General features: G+C 58.6%; 1 long non-coding RNA gene across 1 annotated transcript in view; it reads right to left on the bottom strand.

Moving 5' to 3' along the window:
• Positions 1-11119, bottom strand: part of LOC139825793 (uncharacterized) — a 35814-nt gene extending 24695 nt beyond the window's left edge. The window contains exons 1-2 of the long non-coding RNA XR_011735992.1: positions 11070-11119; positions 10200-10259 (exon numbers count right to left, since the gene is read on the bottom strand). This is a non-coding gene — a long non-coding RNA (uncharacterized lncRNA). The remainder of the gene's footprint in view (positions 1-10199; positions 10260-11069) is intronic.
• Positions 11120-20736: the final 9617 nt, after the last annotated feature.

Below are 20736 nucleotides of genomic sequence, written 5' to 3'. Positions count from 1 at the left end.
CAATGGCCCTGGGGACAAAGGGGGGTCCTGGGATGTCACAATGGGCCCTGGGGACAAAGGGGGTATCCCCATGGTGCCACAACGGGCCCTGGGAGCAAGGGGGTGGCCAGGATGTCACAATGGGTCCTGGGGAAAATGGGGGGTGCCCAGGATGTCACAATGGACCCTGAGGACAAGCGGGGGTCTCCATGGTGTCACAATGGGCCCCAGTGACAAAGGGGCTCCCCTGAATGTCACAGTAGGTCCTGGGGACAATGGGGGGTGCTGGGACGTCACAATGGGCCCTGCGGACAACGAGGGATCCCCAGGATGTCACAATGGGCCCTGGGGACAAAGACGGGTCCCCTGAATGTCACAATGGGCCCTGGGAACAAGGGGGTGCAGAGGATGTCACAATGGGCCCTGGGGACAATGTGGGGTCCTGGGACGTCACAATGGGCCCCAGTGACAAGAGGGGGTCCCCAGGATGTCACAATGGGCCCTGGGAACAAACAGGGGTCCCCGGAATATCACAATGGGCCCTGGGGACAAGGGGGTGCAGAGGATGTCACAATGGGCCCTGGGGACAATGGGGGGTCCTGGGACGTCACAATGAGCCCTGCGGACAAGGGTGGTACCCAGGATGTCACAATGGGCCCTGGGAACAAGGGGGGGTCCCCATAGTGTCACAATGGTCCCTGGGGACAAGGAGGGATCCCCAGGATGTCACAATGGGCCCTGGGAACAATGGGGGGGTCCTGGGACGTCACAATGGGCTGTGGGGACAAGGGGGGGTCCCCAGGATGTCACAATGTGCCCTGGGTTTCAAAGAGGCGTCCCCTGAATGTCACAATGGGCCCTGGGGACAATGGGGGGTCCTAAGACGTCACAATGGGCCCTGAGGACAAGGAGGGATCCCCAGGATGTCACAATGGGCCCTGGGGACAATGGGGGGTCCTGGGACGTCACAATGGGCCCTGGGGATAAAGAGGGGTCCCCTGAATGTCACAATGGGCCCTGGGGACAAGGGGGTGCAGTGGATGTCACAATGGGCCCTGGGGACAATGGGGGGTCCTGGAATGTCACAATGGGCCCTGGGGACAAAGGGGATGTCCACATGGTGCCACAATGGGCCCTGGGAGCAAGGGGGTCCCCAGGATGTCACAATGGGTCCTGGGGACAATGGGAGGTGCCCAAGATGTCACAATGGACCCTGAGGACAAGCAGGGGTCTCCATGGTGTCACAATGGGTCCCCAGTGACAAGGGGGGGTCCCCATGGTGTCACAATGGGCCCTGGGGACAAACGTGGTTCCCCTCAATATCAAAATGGGTCCTGGGGACAAAGTGGGCTCCTCGGATATCACAATGGACACTGGGGACAACGGGAGGTCCTGGGACGTCACAATGGGCCCTGGGGACAAGAGGGGGTCCCCAGGATGTCACAATGGGCCCTGGAGACAAAGAGGGCTCCCCTGAATGTCACAATGGGCCCTGGGGACAAGGGGGTGCCGAGGATGTCACAATGGGCCCTGGAGACAAGGGGGGGTCCCCATAGTGTCACAATGGGTCCTGGGGACAAGTGGGGTCCCCAGGATGCCACAATGGGCCCTGGGGACAATGTGGGGTCCTGGGATGTCACAATGGGCCCCAGTGACAAAGGGGGTCCCCTGAATGTCACAATGGGTCCTGGGGACAATGGGGGGTCCTGGGACGTCACAATGGGCCCTGGGGACAAGGAGGGATCCCCAGGATGTCACAATGGGCCCTGGGGACAATGGGCGGTCCTGGGACGTCACAATGGGCCCTGAGGACAAGGAGGAATCCCCAGGATGTCACAATGGGCCCTGGGGACAATGGAGGGTCCTGGGACGTCACAATGGGCCCTGGTGACAAGAGGGGGTCCCCTGGATGTCACAATGGGCTCTGGGGACAAGGGGGGTCCCCAGGACGTCACAATGGGCCCTGGGGACAAAGGGGGGTGTCGACGGTGTCACAATGGGCCCCAGTGTCAAAGGGGGTCCCCATGGTGCCACAATGGGCCCTGGAGACAAAGGGGGTCCCTTGGATGTCACAATGGGCTCTGGGGACAAGGAGGGTCCCCAGGATGTCACAATGGGTCGTGGGGACAAGGAGGGATCCCCAGGATGTCACAATGGGCCCTGGGGACAATGGGGGGTCCTTAGACTTCACAATGGGCCCTGGGGACAAAGAGGGGTCCCCTGAATGTCACAATGGGCCCTGGGGACAATGTGGGGTCCTGGGACATCACAATGGGCCCCAGTGACAAGAGGGGGTCCCCAGGATGTCACAATGGGCCCTGGGAACAAACAGGGGTCCCCGGAATGTCACAATGGGCCCTGGGGACAAGGGGGTGCAGAGGATGTCACAATGGGCCCTGGGGACAAGGGTGGTACCCAGGATGTCACAATGGGCCCTGGGAACAAGGGGGGGTCCCCATAGTGTCACAATGGGCCCTGGGGACAAGGAGGGGTCTCCATGGTGTCACAATGGGTCCCCAGTGACAAGGGGGTTCCCCATGGTGTCACAATGGGCCCTGGGGACAAACGTGGTTCCCCTCAATATCAAAATGGGTCCTGGGGACAAAGTGGGCTCCTCGGACGTCACAATGGACACTGGGGACAACGGGAGGTCCTGGGACGTCACAATGGGCCCTGGGGACAAAGTTGGTCCCCACGATGTCTCAATGAGCCCCAGTGACAAAGGGGGGTCCCCAGGATGTCACAATGGGCCGTGGGGACAATGAGGCTCCTGGGACATCACAATGGGTCCTGGGGACAAGGGGGGGACCCCTGAATGTCACAATGGGCCCTGGGGACAATGTGGGGTCCTGGGATGTCACAATGGGCCCCAGTGCCAAAGGGGGTCCCCTGAATGTCACAATGGGCCCTGGGGACAATGGGGGATCCTGGGACGTCACAATGGGCCCTGGGGACAAGGGGGGTGTCCCCTGAATGTCACAATGGGCCCTGGGGACAATGTGGGGTCCTGGGATGTCACAATGGGCCCCAGTGACAAAGGGGGTCCCCTGAATGTCACAATGGGCTCTAGGGACAATGGGGGGTCCTGGGAAGTCACAATGGGCCCTGGGGACAAGGGGGGTGTCCCCTGAATGTCACAATGGGCCCTGGGGAGAAAAGGGGTCCCCAGGATGTCAAAATGGGCCTTGGGGACAAAGTGGGGTTCTTGGATATCACAATGTGACACAGTGCAAAGGGGGTCCCCATGGTGCCACAATGAACCCTGGGGACAAAGGGAGGTCCCTAGGATGTCACAATGGGCCCTTGGGACAATGGGGTTCCTGGGATGTCACAACGGGTCCCCAGTGACAAAGGGGGTCCCCAGGATGTCTCAATGGGCCCTGAGGACAATGGGAGGTCCCCATGGTGTCACAAAGGGTCCCCAGTGACAAGGGAGGTCCCCACGGTGCCAGGATGGGTCCTGCGGACAAGGAGGTCCCCAGGATGTCACCAGGGGCCCTGGGGACAAAGGGGGTCCCCAGGATGTCACAATGGGCCCTGGGGACAAAGAGACTCCCCAGGATGTCACAATGGGACCTGGGGACAAGGGGGTCCCCAGGAACTCACAATGGGCTCTGGGGACAATGGAGGTTCCCCAGGATGTTCACAATAGGCCCTGAGGACAAGGGGTGGTCCCCATGGTGTCACAATGGGTCCCCAGTGACAAGGGGGTCCCCAAGGTGTCACAATGGGCCCTGGGAACAACGGGGGGTCCTGGGACGTAACAATAGGCCCTAGGGACAAAGGGGGTCCCCACGGTGTTACAATGGTCCCGGGTGACAAAGGGGGATGCCCAGGATGTCACAATGGGCCCTGAGGCAAGGAGGGGTCTCCATGGTGTCACGATGGGTCCTGGGGACAAGGGGGTCCCCAGGATGTAAGAATGAACCCTGGGGACAATGGGGGGTCCTGGGACGTCACAATGGGTCCTGGGGACAAAGGGTGTCTCCAGGATGTCACAACGGGCTCTGGGGACAATGCAGGGTCCTGGGACGTCACAATGGGTCCTTAGGACAAAGAGGGGTCCCCAGGATGTCACAATGGGCCCTGGAGACAATGTGGGGTCCTGGGATGTCACAATGGGCCCCAGTGACAAAGGGGGTGCCCTGAATGTCACAATGGGCCCTGGGGACAATGGGGGGGTCTTGGGACGTCACAATGGGCCCTGGGGACAAGACGGGGTCCCCAGGATGTCACAATGGGCCCTGGGGACAAAGAGGTGTCCCCTGAATGTCACAATGGGCCCTGGGGACAAGGGGGTGCAGAGGATGTCACAATAGGCCCTGGGGACAATGGGGGGTCCTGGGACGTCACAATGGGCCCTGGGGACAAGGAGGGATCCCCAGGATGTCACAATGGGCCATGGGGACAATGGGGGGTCCCGGGACATCACAATGGGCCCGGGGAACAAGGGGGTTCCCCAGGATGTCACAATGGGCCCTGGGGACAAAGAGGGGCCCTACAACGTCACAAACAGCCCTGGGTACATGGGGGGATCCCCTGAAAGTCACAATGAGCCTTGGGAGCAGAGGGGGCTCCCCAGGACGTCACAATGGGCCCTGGGAACAATGGGGGTCCCTTGAAGGTCACAATGGGCCCTGGGGACAATGGTGGGTCCCCTGAATGTCAAAATGGGCCCTGAGGACAAAGGGGGGTCCGCAGGATGTCACAATGGGCACTGGGGACAAAGGGGAGGTCCCCATGGTGTCACAATGGGCCCAAGTGACAAGGAGGGTCCCCACGGTGCCACGATGGGTCCTGGGGACAAGGGGGTCCCCCAGATGTCACAATGGGCCCTGGGGACAATGGGGTTGCCCAGGATGTCACAATGGACCCTGGGGACAAAGGGGGATCCCCAGGATGTCACAATGGGCCCTGGGGACCAGGGGTGTTCTGCGATGTCACAATGGGCCCTGGGGAGAAAGGGGGTCCCCTGGATGTCACAATGGGCTCTGGGGACAAGGAGGGTCCCCAGGATTTCACAATGACCCCTGCGGACAAGGGGGGTGTCGATGGTTTCACAATGGGCCCTGGGAACAAGGTGGGGTCCCCATAGTGTCACAATGGGTCCTGGGGACAAGTGGGGTCCCCAGGATGTCACAATGGGTCCTGGGGACAATGTGGGGTCCTGGGATGTCACAATGGGCCCCAGTGACAAAGGGGTTCCCCATGGTGCCACAATGGTCCCTGGGGACAAAGGGGGTCCCCAGGATTTGACAATAGCACTGGGGACAAATGGGGGTCATGGGATGTCACAGTGGGCCCTGGGGACAAGGGAGGTCCCCATGGTGTCACAATAAGCCCTGGGGACAAAGTGGGGTGTTGGGATGTCACAATGGGCCCCAGTGACAAAAGGGGGTCCCCATGGTGCCACAATGGGCCGTGGGGACCAGGGGGGGTACTGCAATGTCACAATGGGCCCTGGGGAGAAAGGGGGTCCCCTGGATGTCACAATGGGCTCTGGGGACAAGGAGTGTCCCCAGGATGTCACAATGGGCCCTGGGGACAAACGGGGGTGTCGACGGTGTGAAAATGGGTCCTGGGGACAAAGGGCGTCCCCAGGATGTCACAATATGCCCTGGGGACAAAGGGGGTCCCCACGGTATCAGAATGGGCCCTGGGGACAAAGGGGGGTCCCCTGAATGTCACAATGGGCCCTGGAGACAATGGGGGTCCCCACGGTGCCACGATGGGTCCTGGGGACAAGGGCGTCCCCCTAGATGTCACAATGGGCCCTGGGGACAATGGGGTTGCCCAGGATGTCACAATGGACCCTGGGGACAAAGGGGGGTGGGCAGGATGTCACAATGGGCACTGGGGACAAAGGGGGGGTCCCCATGGTGTCACAATGGGTCCCCAGTGACAAGGAGGGTTCCCCATGGTGTCACAATAGGCCCTGGGGACAAAGTGGGGTCCTAGAATGTCACAATGAGCCCTGGGGACAAAGGGGGGTCCTGGGATGTCACAATGGGCCCTGGGGACAAGAGGGGATTCCTAGGATGTCACAATGGGCCCTGGGGACTAATGTGGTCCCCACGGTGTCACAATATGTCCTGGAGACAAAGAGGGGTCCCCAGGATGTCACAATGGGCCCTTGGGACAATGGGGTTCCTGGGATGTCACAATGGGTCCCCAGTGACAAAGGGGGTCCCCAGGATGTCTCAATGGGCCCTGAGAACAATGGGAGGTCCCCATGGTGTCACAAAGGGTCCCCAGTGACAAGGGAGGTCCCCACGGTGCCACGATGGGTCCTGGGGACAAGGAGGTCCCCAGGATGCCACAATGGGCCCTGGGGACAATGGGGGGTCCTGGGACGTCACAATGGGCCCTGGGGACAAAGAGGCTCCCCAGGATGTCACAATGGGCCCTGGGGACAAGGGGGTCTCCAGGAACTCACAATGGGCTCTGGGGACAATGGAGGTTCCCCAGGATGTTCACAATAGGCCCTGAGGACAAGGGGTGGTCCCCATGGTGTCACAATGGGTCCCCAGTGACAAGGGGGGTCCCCAAGTGTCACAATGGGCCCTGGGGACAATGGGGGTCCCGGGACGGAATAATAGGCCCTGGGGACAAAGGGGGGGTCCCACAGTGTCACAATGGGCCCTGGGGACAAAGGGGGTCCCCACGGTGTTACAATGGTCCAGGGGGAAAAAGGGGGATGCCCAGGATATCACAATGGGCCCTGAGGACAAGGGGGTTCCCCAGGGTGTCGGAATGGGTCCCCAGTGACAAGGAGGGTCCCCATGGTGTCACGATGGGGACAAGGGGGTCCCCAGGATGTAACAATGGACCCTGGGGACAATGGGGGGTCCTGGGACGTCACAATGGGCCCTGGAGACAAAGGGGGTCCCCAGGATGTCACAATGGGCCCTGGGGACAATGTGGGGTCCTGGGACGTCAGAATGGGCCCCAGTGACAAAGGGGGTCCCCAGGATGTCACAATGGGCCCTGGGGACAATCTGGGGTCCTGGGACATCACAATGGGCCCTGGGGACAAGGAGGGATCCCCAGGATGTCACAATGGGCCCTGGGGACAATGGGGGGTCCTGGGACGTCACAATGGGCCCTGGGGACAAGAGGGGGTCCCCAGGATGTCACAATGGGCCCTGGGGACAAAGAGGGGTCCCCTGAATGTCACAATGGGCCCTGGGGACAAGGGGGTGCCGAGGATGTCACAATGGGCCCTGGGGACAAGAGGGGGTCCCCAGGATGTCACAATGGGCCCTGGGGACAAAGTGGGGTCCTGGGATGTCACAATGGGCCCTGGGGACAAAGGGGGTCCCCTGGATGTCACAATGGGCCCTGGGAACAAGGCGGGGTGCCCATAGTGTCACAATGGGTCCTGGGGACAAGTGGGGTCCCCAGGATGTCACAATGGGCCCTGAGGACAATGTGGGGTCCTGGGATGTCACAATGGGCCCCAGTGACAAAGGGGGTGCCCTGAATGTCACAATGGGTCCTGAAGACAATGGGGGGTCCTGGGACGTCACAATGGGCCCTGGGGACAAGAGGGATCCCCAGGATGTCAAAATGGGCCCTGAGGACAACGGGGGGTCCCCAGGATGTCACAATGTGCCCTGGGTACAAAGAGGCGTCCCCTGAATGTCACAATGGGCCCTGGGGACAAGGGGGGGTCCTGGGATGTCACAATGGGCCCTGGGGCCAAACAGGGATCCCCAGGATGTCACAATGGGCCCTGGGGACAATGGGGGGTCCTGGGACGTCACAATGGGCCCCAGTAATAAGGGGGTATCCCCAGGATGTCATAATGGGCCCTGGGGACCAGGGGGGTCCTTCGATGTCACAATGGGCCCTGGGGACAAAGGGGGTCCCCTGGATGTCACAATGGGCCCTGGGGACAAAGGGGGGTCCTGGGATGTCTCAATGAGCCCTGCGGACAAGGGTGGTACTCACGGTGTCACAATGGGCCCTGGGAACAAGGCGGGGACCCCTTAGTGTCACAATGGGTCCTGGGGACAATGTGGGGTCCTGGGATGTCACAATGGGCCCCAGTGACAAAGGGGCCCCCTGAATGTCACAATGGGTCCTGGGGAAAATGGGGGGTCCTGGGACGTCACAATGGGCCCTGGGGACAAGGAGGGATCCCCAGGATGTCACAATGGGCCCTGGGGACAAAGAGGCGTCCCCGGAATGTCACAATGGGCCCTGGGGACAATGAGGAGTCCCCTGAATGTCACAATGGACCCTGGGGACAATGGGGGATCCTGGGACGTCACAATGGGCCCCAGTGACAAGGGGGGGTCCCCAGGATGTCACAATGTGCCCTGGGGACAAAGAGGCGTCCCCGGAATGTCACAATGGGCCCTGGGGACAAGGGGGTGCCCTGAATGTCGCAATGGGCCCTGGGGACAATGGGGGGTCCTAAGACGTCACAATGGGCCCTGGGGACAAGGAGGGATCCTGGGACGTCACAATGGGCCCCAGTGACAAGGGGGGGTCCCCAGGATGTCACAATGGGCCCTGGGGACAAAGAGGGGTCCCCTGAATGTCACAATGGGCCCTGGGGACAAGGGGGTGCAGTGGATGTTACAATGGGCCCTGGGGACAATGGGGGGTCCTGGGACCTCACAGTGGGCCCTGAGGACAATGGTGGGTCCCCTGAATGTCAAAATGGGCCCTGGGGACAAAGGGGGGTCCGCAGGATGTCACAATGGGCACTGGGGACAAAGGGGGGGTCCCCAGGATGTCACAATGGGCCCTGGGGACAATGTGGGGTCCTGGGATTTCACAATGGGCCCCAGTGACAAAGGGGTCCCCTGAATGTCACAATGGGTCCTGGGGACAATGGGGGGTCCTGGGACGTCACAATGGGCCCTGGGGACAAGGGGGGGTCCCCAGGATGTCACAATGGGCCCTGGGGACAACGGGGGGTCCTGGGACGTCACAATGGGCCCCAGTGACAAGGGGCGGTCCCCAGGATGTCACAATGGGCCCTGGGGACAAAGAGGAGTCCCCTGAATGTCACAATGGGCCCTGGGGACAATGGGGGTCCCCAGGATGTCACAATGGGCCCTGGGGACAATAGGAGGTTCTGGGATGTCACAATGGGCCCTTGGGGTTTAGAAGTCAGGTCTAAGAGTGCAGCGTTTGGGGTGCAGGGGCTTGGGGGGAAATTTAAGGTTGCAGAGTGTGGGGTGCACAGGACTGGGGCACAGGATTTGGGGGTGCGGGGTTTCAGGGTTCAGGATTTGGAAGTGTGGAGTTTTGGGGTGCAGGGGTTGGGAGTGCAGGGTGGTGGGGGTGAGAGATTTGGGTGCAGGATTTGGGGGTGCAGAGTCTTGGGAGGCAAGGATCCGGGTCTTCAGGATTTGGGGGTTCAGTGTTTAGGGCAGCACAATCTTGGGGTGCAGGGGTTTGCAGTGAAAGGTTTGGTAGGCAGGATTTGGGGTGCAGGATTCTGGGGTGCTGGGTTTGGGGTACAGGATTTGGTGTTGCAGGGATGGGGTTGAAGGGCTTGGGTTGCCAGGCCTTTGAGGTGCAGGATTTGGAGGTGCAGGGTTTGGGAGGGAATTCTTTGGGGTGCAGGGTTTGGGGGCAGGGTTTAGGGGTGGAGGGTATAGGACGGAAAGATTTGGGAATGCAGGGTTTGGGGTGCAGGTTTCGGGGTTCAGGAAGGTAGGGAGGGCAGGATTAGGGGGTGCAAGGTTTCAGTTGTAGGGTTTAGGGGTGCAGACTTTGGTAGGGCCGAATTTGGGGGTGCAGGATCTGGGGTGCAGGGTTTGGGAAGACAGGATCGGGGGTGGAGGATTTGGGGGTGCAGGATTGAGGGGCAGGGTTTTGGTGCAGGGCTTGGGGTCAGGATCTGGGGTGCAGGTTTGGGAAGAGTATTTTGGGGTGCAGGATTTTGGGTGCCGTGTCTGCGGGGCAGGTTTGGGGTGATCACTGCTGATCCGCACACACTCTCTCTCTCTGTCCCCATTGTCCCCAATGCCCCCTTACCTGTCTCACCTCCCTCTCCAGCTCCGCTCCCACCCCCCCAATCCCCCTCAGCGGGGCCAGCCCGGGGTGCAGCTCCTGCAACGGCTCCTCCTCTGCATTCATTAACAATTAACACCCTCAGCAGCGCTAATTAACACCCCCCCCACCCCCCCGTATCCCCGCTGCCCCCTAATTACCCCCTAATTCGCGCTAATCACCCCTAATTCCCCCTCATTACTCACCCAGCAGCCCCTCGATGTCCGCAGCCGCCATCTTGCCCCGCCGGGAGGGCCACAAACCACCTCAAAATTGACCCAAAATAGCGCTTTTTCAACCCAAAACCCTCCCGCTGAGGCTCCCCGAGCTGTGTCCCCAAAGCCCCCGCTGTTGTCACCTCGGGAAAAGCGCGAAAAAAGCGGCCCCGGGGGTCCCCGCGCTTCGCTTCGCGCTCTGAGGGAAAGCGCGGGAAAACGAGCGGAGACGGAAAGAACCGAGCTGAGCCGAATGGGCCCGAGCGGAGCCGAACGGCGCCCGAGCGGAGCCGAACGGCGCCCGAGCGGCGCCCGAGTCCCGGCCGGGGCCGAACGCACCCGAAGGGACCCGAAGTCTTCCCGAAGGGGTCCGAGTGGAGCCGAACGCACCCGAACGCACCCGAAGGGGCCGAACGCACCCGAAGGGACCCGAAGTCTTCCCGAAGGGGTCCGAGTGGAGCCGAACGCACCCGAAGGGACCCGAACCCACCCGAAGGGGCCCGAGTGGAGCCGAACAAACCCGAAGGGACCCGAACCCACCCGAAGGGACCCGAACCCACCCGAAGGGACCCGAACCCACCCGAAGGGACCCGAACGCACCCGAAGGGGTCCGAGTGGAGCCGAACGCACCCGAAGGGACCCGAACGCACCCGAAGGGACCCGAAGTCTCCCCGAAGGGGCCCGAACCCACCCGAAGGGGCCCGAAGTCTCCCCGAAGGGACCCGAACCCACCCGAAAGTGCCCCAAAAGGCGCCAAACTCCCAAATCCCCCCCTTTTTACCCCAAAACCCGTGTTCCGCTCCCCCCCCGGCCCCTCCTCTTCCTCCCCCCGCCCCCTTTCTTCCCCTTTTCCCGCCTCACGATCGTTTCCCGCCGCGGCGGCGGCTGCGAGCGAGGCCACGCCCCCTTCCTCAGGCGGCGGCCAATGGGAAGCGGGGGGGGTGCGTGGCCACGCCCACTGTGCGTGGCGTGCGCGGAGGCGGCTCCGAGAGGAGCCGAAGATACACGAAGGGAGCCGAAGGGACCCGAGGGGACCCGAAGGGACCCGAATGCACCCGAAGGGACCCGAACGCACCCGAAGGGACCCGAGTGGGGCCCGAACGCACCCGAGGGGACCCGAAGGCACCCGAAGGCACCCGAAGGGTCCCGAACGCACCCGAAGGGACCCGAACGCACCCGAAGGGACCCGAGTGGGACCCGAACACACCCGAAGGGACCCGAAGGGACCCGAGTGGGGCCCGCACTCACCCGAAGGGACCCGAAGGGACCCGAACACACTTAGGGGGCTCCATGAGTCACTTATGGGTCACTATGGGGCACTCCTGGGTCCCTAAGGGGGAAATTATGGGGGTCTATGGGGAGTTCAGGAGGGACCCAGGAGTACCCCAAGGGACCCAGGAGTGCCCCAAAGGACCCAGGAGTTCAGGAGGGACCCAGGAGTGCCCCAAAGGACCCAGGAGTTCAGGAGGGACCCAGGAGTGCCCCAAAGGACCCAGGAGTACCCAAATGTGTTGTGTTTTGTTTTTTCTCTCTTGTTTATGTCCTCTTTTACCTGAAATGGGACAATGGGGGCAATGGGGGACAATGGGGTCAATGGGGGGCAATGGGGTCAGTGGGGGGCAATGGGGGACAATGGGGGACAATGGGGGACAATGGGGGCAGTGGGTACAATGGGGGCAATGGGGGGCAATGGGGGGCAATGGGGGCAGTGGGGGGCAATGGGGGGCAATGGGACAATGGGGGGCAATGGGGGGCAATGGGGTCAATGGGGGCAATGGGAGTCAATGCGGTCAATGGGTCAATGGGTCAATGGGGTCAATGGGGGCAATGGGAGTCAATGGGGGGCAATGGGGATCAATGGGTCAACGGGGTCAATGGGGGTCAATGGGTCAATGGGGGCAATGGGGATCAATGGGGGGCAATGGGGATCAATGGTGATCAATGGGGGGCAATGGGGGTCAATGGGGGGTCAATGAAGTCAATGACTCAATGACTCAATGGGGGTCAATGGGGATCAATGGGTCAATGGGGTCAGTGGGGTCAATGGGTCAATGGGAGTCAATGGGGTCAATGGGGGTCAATGGGTCAATGGGGTCAATGGGTCAATGGGGATCAATGGGGGGCAATGGAGATCAATGGGTCAATGGGGTCAATGGGGTCAATGGGTCAATGGGGGTCAATCGGTCAATGGGGGTCAATGGGGGTCAATGGGGTCAGTCAATGGGGTCAATGGGGTCAATGGGAGTCAATGGGGTCAATGGGTCCCAGGGTCGCATTCCCGCTGTCCCTGTCCCCGCTGTCCCAGGGCTCAGTGCTCACTCCTCATTGGTTCCTGGCCTTTTGCATTCATTAATATTCGGTTAATTATTCGTTAAGGTTTTCTTGCCATAGTTGAGCCCAGCAGGAACCCCCGGGGTCCTAAAACCCTCCCTCTCTATGGGTCCCTATGGGGCTCTATGGGTCCCTATGGAGCTCTATGGGTCCCTATGGGTCCCTATGGAGCTCTCTAGGTCCCTATGGGGTTCCATGGGGCTCTGTGGTTTCCTATGGGCCTCTATGGGGCTCTATGGGTCCCTATGGGTCCTTATGGGTCTTAATGGGTCTCTATGGGGCTCCTTGGGTCTCTATGGGTCTCTACGGGTCCCTATGGGTCTCTATGGGTCTCTACAGGCTCTATGGGTCCCTATGGGGCTCCTTGATGCTCTATGGGTCTCTATGGAACCCCCAGGGTCCTAAAACCCTCCCTCTCTATGGGTCCCTTTGGGTCTCTATGGGTCCCTATGGGTCTCTATGGGGTTCCATGGGGCTCTGTGGCTCCCTATGGGCCTCTATGGTCTCTATGGGTCCCTATGGGGTCCTACGGAGCTCTATGGGTCCCTATGGGTCTCTACAGGCTCTACGGTCCCTATGGGTCTCTATGGGGTTCCATGGGGCTCTGTGGCTCCCTATGGGCCTCTATGGTCTCTATGGGTCCCTATGGGGTCCTACGGAGCTCTATGGGTCCCTATGGGTCTCTACAGGCTCTACGGTCCCTATGGGTCTCTATGGGGTTCCATGGGGCTCTGTGGCTCCCTATGGGCCTCTATGGTCTCTATGGGTCCCTCTGGGGTCCTATGGAGCTCTATGGGTCCCTATGGGTCTCTACAGGCTCTACGGTCCCTATGGGTCCCTATGGGTCTCTATGGTCTCTATGGGTCCCTATGGGTCCCTTTGGGTCTCTATGGGTCCCTATGGGGTTCCATGGGGCTCTGTGGCTCCCTATGGGCCTCTATGGTCTCTATGGGTCCCTATGGGGTCCTATGGAGCTCTATGGGTCCCTATGGGTCTCTACAGGCTCTACGGTCCCTATGGGTCCCTATGGGTCTCTATGGTCTCTATGGGTCCCTATGGGTCCCTTTGGGTCTCTATGGGTCCCTATGGGGTTCCATGGGGCTCTGCGGCTCCCTATGGGCCTCTATGGTCTCTATGGGTCCCTATGGGGTCCTATGGAGCTCTATGGGTCTCTATGGGTCCCTATGGGTCTCTACAGGCTTTACGGTCCCTATGGGTCTCTATGGGGTTCCATGGGGCTCTGTGGCTCCCTATGGGCCTCTATGGTCTCTATGGGTCCCTATGGGGTCCTATGGAGGTGGGTGCTTTTTTCCAACCAAAGTGATTAATGAGTTTTTAGGGTTTATCCCAAATGATGGGAACCCCCGGTTCCTTCCTTCCTTCCTTCCTTCCCTCCTTCCTTCCCTCCTTGCCCTCTCATAACCGCACGCGAGCCCCGATGCTGAGGGCCCTTGAGCTCCTCCTCGCCTTTGAAAACAACATGGACGACCTCACCTTGTTGATGATGGGGATCTTCTGGAGCAGGCCAGGGATCCTCTGGAGATCCTCGCAATGTGGTGCTTTCCTTTGAGCCCACGACTTCTCTGCCTGGGGCCTCTTCCCATTGGACGCTCTTGGAGGAGCCACTGAGTTTTTGGAGCTCGCCACCTCTTTTGGATGAAGCTGGAGCAGCTGGGGATGGGCCTGGGATGCTGGGCAGGAAGAGCCAGGGCCGGTGCTGGACCCTCCCCAGCCCATTTCTCGCTGTTCGCTCCTCCAGAATCCTCGGAATCTGATGGCGAAGATGACGAAGATGACGAAGATGACGAAGATGATGAAGATGATGAAGATGACGAAGATGATGAAGATGACGAGCGTGTCCCCACGCGGGAAGACATCAAGAAGCTGATGGAAAGCAAGAAGAAGCAGCAGTCGCTCCAGGAGAGCTTTGGATACCCCAGACCACCCCTTGTGCTTCGGATGCCCACACCACCCCTTGTGTTTTGGATACCCCAGACCACCCCTTGTGCTTCGGATGCCCACACCACCCCTTGTGTTTTGGATACCCCAGACCACCCCTTTGGGGAAGACCCTCCGTATGCTGAGGTGTTGCGTCTCCTTCCTCTTCATCCTCTAAAAGGTGTTTGGTGAAGAGCAGAGCTGGAAGCGGGGGTTCCCATCATTTGGGATAAACCCTAAAAACTCATTTTGGTTGGAAAAGACCCTCGAGGTCATGGAGGCCAAGCATAACCCACCCCTGGCACTGACCCGTATCCCTGAGGACGGTGTTTTGTGACACCATGGGGACCCCGCCTTGTCCCCAGAGCCCATTGTGACATCCTAGGGACCCCCTTTGTCCCCAGGGCCCATTTTCACACCATGGGGACCCCCTTTGTTACTGGGTCCCAATGTGACATTCCAGGACCTTACTTTGTCCCCAGGGCCCATTGTGACACCATCGGGACCCCCATTTGTCCCCAGGGCCCATTGTGACATTCAGAGGACCCCTCTTTGTCCCCAGGGCCCATTGTGAATTCCCAGGGCCCCATGTTGTCCCCAGGGCCCATTGTGACATCCTGGGGACCCCCTTTGTCCCTGTCGAGGGTTAAGATTCCTAACCCCAACTCCTAACCCCAACTCCTAACCCAGACCATAACGCTAATCCTAATCCTAAACCTAAGCCTAATTCCTAACCCTAAACCCAATCCTAACCCAATCCCTTAACCCTAACCCAATCTCTTAACCCTTATCCCAATCCCTTAACCCTAACCCAAACTCCTAACTCTAAGCCTAAGCCCAACCCAGACGCCTAAGCCCAACCCAGACGCCTAAGCCAAACTCCTAACACTAAGCCTAACCCTAACGGAAACTCCTAACCCTAACCCAAACTCCTAGCCTTAAGACTAACCCTAAATCCTAACTCAAACTCCTAACCCTAAGTCTAAGCCTAAACCAAACTCCTAAGCTTAAGACTAAGCCTAACCCAAACTCCTAAGCCTAACCCTAACCCAAACTCCAAAACCTAAGCCTGACCCTAACCCAAACCCAAACTCAGTGGCCACTAAGCAGGCCTGGAGCTGTCAGGAGAAAGGACTCCCTGGAGCTCACCCAGCTCTAAACTCAGCCCCAACCTGCTGCTGCCTCGGCAGCCGGCACTGCGAGCGGCGCAGAGACGGAGCAGTTGGCAAAGAGCTTTGCAAGGCAGAGCCCTCTGGGGCACAGCACTGAGCTGGACCCACTTCCCCTCTGCGTGACCGAGCGTCAGCAAAGAAAGCAGCAAGCTAAATTTCACAGGAACGGAAAATTAACATGGAAACGCTCATTTGTTCCCAGGTCGTACCTGTGGGATCGCCCCGAGGCTCACGGACACACTCAGGTGAAGCAGTCAAGGAGCCGCTGCCTACAGGGACGGCTGGAATCGAGCAGAAAGGAAAAGCGTTTCCATTTCACGTTGTGAAATGACCTGCAGCGCCTGGACGGGGGTCAGGCAACAACACGGGACCCAGACGCATGCTGAAATTGCCAAAGCTGCAGAGGGGCTGCAGACCCCTTGTCTGGGACCTGGCAGCTTCCAAACTACTGTGTCCAGGCCACATGCAACACCCCTCAAGGACCAGATGGACCAACACGGGGCCTCTCAGGGCCTTCTGACCAGGAGACCTCTCACACACACAAAAGGAAACCCACACTAACGTGGGAGCATGGAGCACCAGGGCAAAAAATGATCATCCATGTTTCTCCTAAATCAGAGCCTGCTGGCTACTGCAAGGCTCAACTATTGCAAGAAAACGTTCACAAATAATAAACCAAATACTAACAAACGCAAAAGGCCAGTAACCAATGAACACTGAACACTTACCCCTGCGATTCCCCTCAGGCTCAGGAACAGGATTACACCAAGAGGCTTGATCAGCATGGACTGCAGGAACCAAACAGGGAGTCAAACACGGGTGGGAGCTTCCATGGCACGTTGTGATCTCCTGCTTCCTCAGTCACCTGCTGTGATGGGAGAGGGTGAGATAATGACACGAGACACATACAGAGGTGTGTGTTCCCACAGCTAGAAACAGAGCACGGGTGACCTTTTTGCTGAGACCTAGCAGGTTTTCAGGCAAATTGAACATTCATGACTTGTCTGTGTAATACCACCAAGGCACAAAACGCTTTTGGAAAGCCTCTGAGAGGATCTTGGGTACAATCACACACGAATAACCTATTAAAACACGAGTGTTTATTCGCTCAAGCAGACAGACAGTGACAACTCACCTCTGGGACAGCCCAAGGCTCCTAACCAGGGCCCAGCTGAGAAGCTCGATCAACTCTGCCAAGGCCATGTCCTGGAGTCAAGCACAGATCAGAGAGGTTTCCAGGCTCACCGAGCAACACTCCTGCATTCCAGGTAAAAGAGGACATAGACAAGAGAGAAAAAACAAAACACAACACAACATATTTAGGACAACAGTGCCCATATCTTGCAGAAAAATAGCCGTATTTGGGGAAAAAACTGGCAAAATGGCAAAATATTCCAAATATTTGGGGGCTAAATTGGTCAACACAGGCAAAACAATCTGAGTATTTGGGCAAAAAGTGGCCCAAAGAGGCAAAAACATCCACACTTGGGTGCAAAGCTGTCGGCAAACATGAAAACATCCCATATTTGGGATCACAGTGCCCATATCAGGGGAAAAAATGGGCAAAAGCACCTGAGTATATCGGGTCAAGAGAGGCAGAAAAAACCAAAGCACCACTAGATTTGAGCAAAACTGGCCAAAAAGGGGTATAACATCCCCAGATTCAGGGTGAAACTGGACCAAAGAGTCGAAGTATGCCCAGATTTGGGTAAAAAAATGGCCAAAAATGGCCCAAACACCCCCAGATTTGGGTATAAACAAAACTGGAAAACCAAAGAACTCCCAGATATAGGCAGAAACGATCCCAAAGGGCACAAATGTGCCCAGGTTTAGCTCTAAAGTGGCCCAAAGTGCCAAAGCAATCCCAGCTTTGATTTGAAACGGGCCCAAAGGCTCAAAGCGCGCCCTGGGATGGGGCCGTGTGGCACGAGGCTGGGGGGCAGGGAGGGCCCCACAGGGACTCAGTGCTGGTTTCTGCCCTGTGCCAGCACTCCCAGCCCCTGCTTGCCCAGAACCTGCCCCTGAAGCAGCCGCAGCCCCTCTCCCCTCCCTGCGGGTGTCTGCCCCCTGCCCACACCCTGGTGCTGCCTGGCTCGCCCTGCCCGGCCCAGCCCGGCTGCTCTCCCGGCCCCAGCCCCAGCCCTGGCCCCACTGCTGCCCTGCTGAGCTGCTCGGGGCTGGGTGCTGCCCCTGCTCGCCCACCTGCTCCCTGCGCTCGGCTGGAGCAGCCTGGGCGTCCCGGGCTGGCAGGGACACCAGGAGGAGGAACAGGGTGAGGACCATGGCCCCCACGCTCGCCCCATGATGCTGCTGCTGCCAAGACACAGCACAGCACGTCACCGAGGGGCTCTGACCTCACAGTCACATTGGAATCACCACATCTGCACACTGCTGCATGGCCTTGTGCTACACCAGCATGGAAGGAACACAAGTGGAGAAGGGGGCACCTATTTTGGGAGGCAGCACTGTCTGTGGGAGTGCACAGGCTCTCACTTCTTGCTTCCCAGAAATCAATCAATCAATCAATCCCAAAAGCTACATATTAATAGTAAATTTAAATAAAAAAAGCCAACTTCAAGGGTCTTTACTTGTAGCTGTTTTTGTCAGGCAGCTCTCTGGGAAGAAACCAGCTTTTCCTGCTAGTTTGACCACAGCTTCAATGCCTTTAAAGCCACCACTTCTGAGCTCTGCTGCTCCAACACAGCCTCACAGCCCAGCAAAATCATAGTGCAGGCAGAAAGCTTCACCATACAGAGACGGAGACAGTCAGGAATACGTTCCTCTCAAAAGCAGACACTGCAAGCCACTCTTCCTCTTGCTTACCAAATTCAGACAGCGTTAGAAAACAACAACAACAAGGAAGCGAGATTCTTCTTTTATGCACCCCATTGTATGGACCATTCAACATCAAGTCCAACCGAAGTCTGAACCTCCGAATGAGAAATGCCATCTTCAAATTTCTAGGAAAATGAAGGGCTTTGAAGTGGCAAGACCATAAAATGTTCATTAAAGCAGTGCCATGCAAGTCCGCACCCCTGATCACAGACCACCTGCCCTGGTACCAAAGGCAGTGATGTTCTCAGCTGACATCTGGAAAGCAGCACAAAGTCTCATGTTCTCCAGTGCCAAGCATGTAGTTTGGAACTGAAACAGGGCAGTAAACCATCTCCAGTCAGTCTGTTTTCATTCGAGTACATCAGGACAAGTTCAGTTCACGTTCACCAGGAATCACAGCAGGTCCCACCCGTCCCTGCAGACCCCAACACCGCTCCTGTGCAGGGTCCCCAGGAGCAGTAAGCACAGAACAAGAAACCTCCCTTCCAAAGAAGGCCCACAGCTGCTCTTCCAACGAGCTGCATAAGCAGCAGCTGAGAACAACCTCTGCTGTAGCTGCACCAGGCTCTGCTGTCTGCAGAAGGAGAGCAGCTCCTAAATGATCCCCAGCCCTACAGACACAGCCCAGGGCAGTGATGAGGAACCACCAGAGTGCAGGGACACCTGGCCATTCAGTTGAAGCTGCTGGGGAGAAGGACAGAGGACTAGCAAGAGACAAATCAGACAAGAGAGAAGACAGAGGAGCTGAGAGAGAAACAAACACACAGGGAAAAGGACGGAGAGATGAAGGCAAAAAGGCACAATGAGCTGGGATGAGACAGGGAGGAAGAACCAGCAGGGCTGATGAGCAGGACAGAGGGATGGGGAGGGGGGAGGAGGAGAAGCAGGAAGGGGCTGGAGAAAGACAGGGAGGGGGATGCACAGATGGAGAGACAAAAAGAAAGACAGGGAACAGAACAAAGGGAGTGAGAAATAAAGCAAAGTTGGGATCCAAATGAAGAGACTGGAAAGGGGAAACATGCAGCAAGGAGCTGGAGAAAGAGGAAAAGAGGGCTGAGCAGCAGGAAAGAGGAAGAGAAGACAACGAAAAGGCAGAGCCAGCTGGACAGGGGTGATATAGTGAGAAGGGATGGCACTGGGAACAGGGATGGGAGACAGAAAGAAAACCAGGACAGAAAGACATCAAAAGGAAGAGGGGCAGTAATCTGGACAGAGCTGGAGAAAGAAGCAGCCGGGAAAGGGAAGACAGGCAGAAGACAGAAGGGGAGCAGGAGAGAGAAAGAACAACAAGGGTTGGGGGCAGGACAGAGATTGGGGAAAAAATCCTGGGGCGGGCAGCAAGATGGAGAGGGAGTAAAAAAGAAGAGGGGCAGGAATAGGTGCAGGGAGCAGGACAGAGGGATACAGTGAGAAATGATGGGGCAGGGAGCAGGACACAGCAACAGAGCAGAATGGTGACAAAGAGAAACCAGGGATGATGAGAAGCACAGAGCAGCGGAGACAGAGAGGGAGATACGAGAAACCCTGCACAGAGGTGGAGACGGGTGGAGGAAACGGTGAGGAAGAAGCAGAGAGGGGCAGAGAGAGAAGAGATGAAGAGGGAGAAGGACACGGTAGGAAAGAGGAGGGAGCAGGGAGGGAGGGAGGGAGGGGAGCACAAAACAGGACGAAATGAGCCCAAGGGCCCAGGACTCACCACAGTTCCTGCTCTCTGCACTGCCAGGCAAGCTGTGCAGTTCAGGCACTTCTGTCTGCCTGTCTTTCCCTCCCCTCCTATTCTGTAGCTCCAGCCGTTTGTCCATCCCGCACCTAAGAGAACACATGGGTGTCTGACAGCTCTCACAGCACGAGGCTCCCCAGACGCACCCCACACACACACACACTATACGGCCGGACAGTGATTTTCCCCACTTACACAGACCCTGCGGTGCACGTTTGTGATCTGCTCTGCTGAGGCTGCTCACAGGGACTCTTCCTCACCCAGAGGGGCAGCTGTCTCTGGTGCAGCTGCAGCAGCAGCTGTGGGGATCCCCTGCACTTCACCCTCCAGCTGCTTCCCCTTCTCCTGCTCTCTCCAGCTCCAGCCCCAGCCCCAGCTGCTCCTCTCCAGCAAGTGCCCCCTGCCCCCTCCCCCGCCCAGGAGAACAAGGCCAGAGCAGCCCACACACACCTGGGCCAGAGGCAGCAAGACATCTCCAGGGCCCCAGAGGGAGGAAAAAGGGCGCCAGGGCTGGGCCGGGCGCTGCTCGGCC

The sequence above is a fragment of the Patagioenas fasciata genome, chromosome 28, assembly GCF_037038585.1.
Source record: "Patagioenas fasciata isolate bPatFas1 chromosome 28, bPatFas1.hap1, whole genome shotgun sequence".
Classification (NCBI taxonomy): domain Eukaryota; kingdom Metazoa; phylum Chordata; class Aves; order Columbiformes; family Columbidae; genus Patagioenas; species Patagioenas fasciata.
The sequence above is the reverse complement of the archived record's forward strand: the minus strand, read 5'-3'. Positions and strand labels throughout refer to the sequence as shown.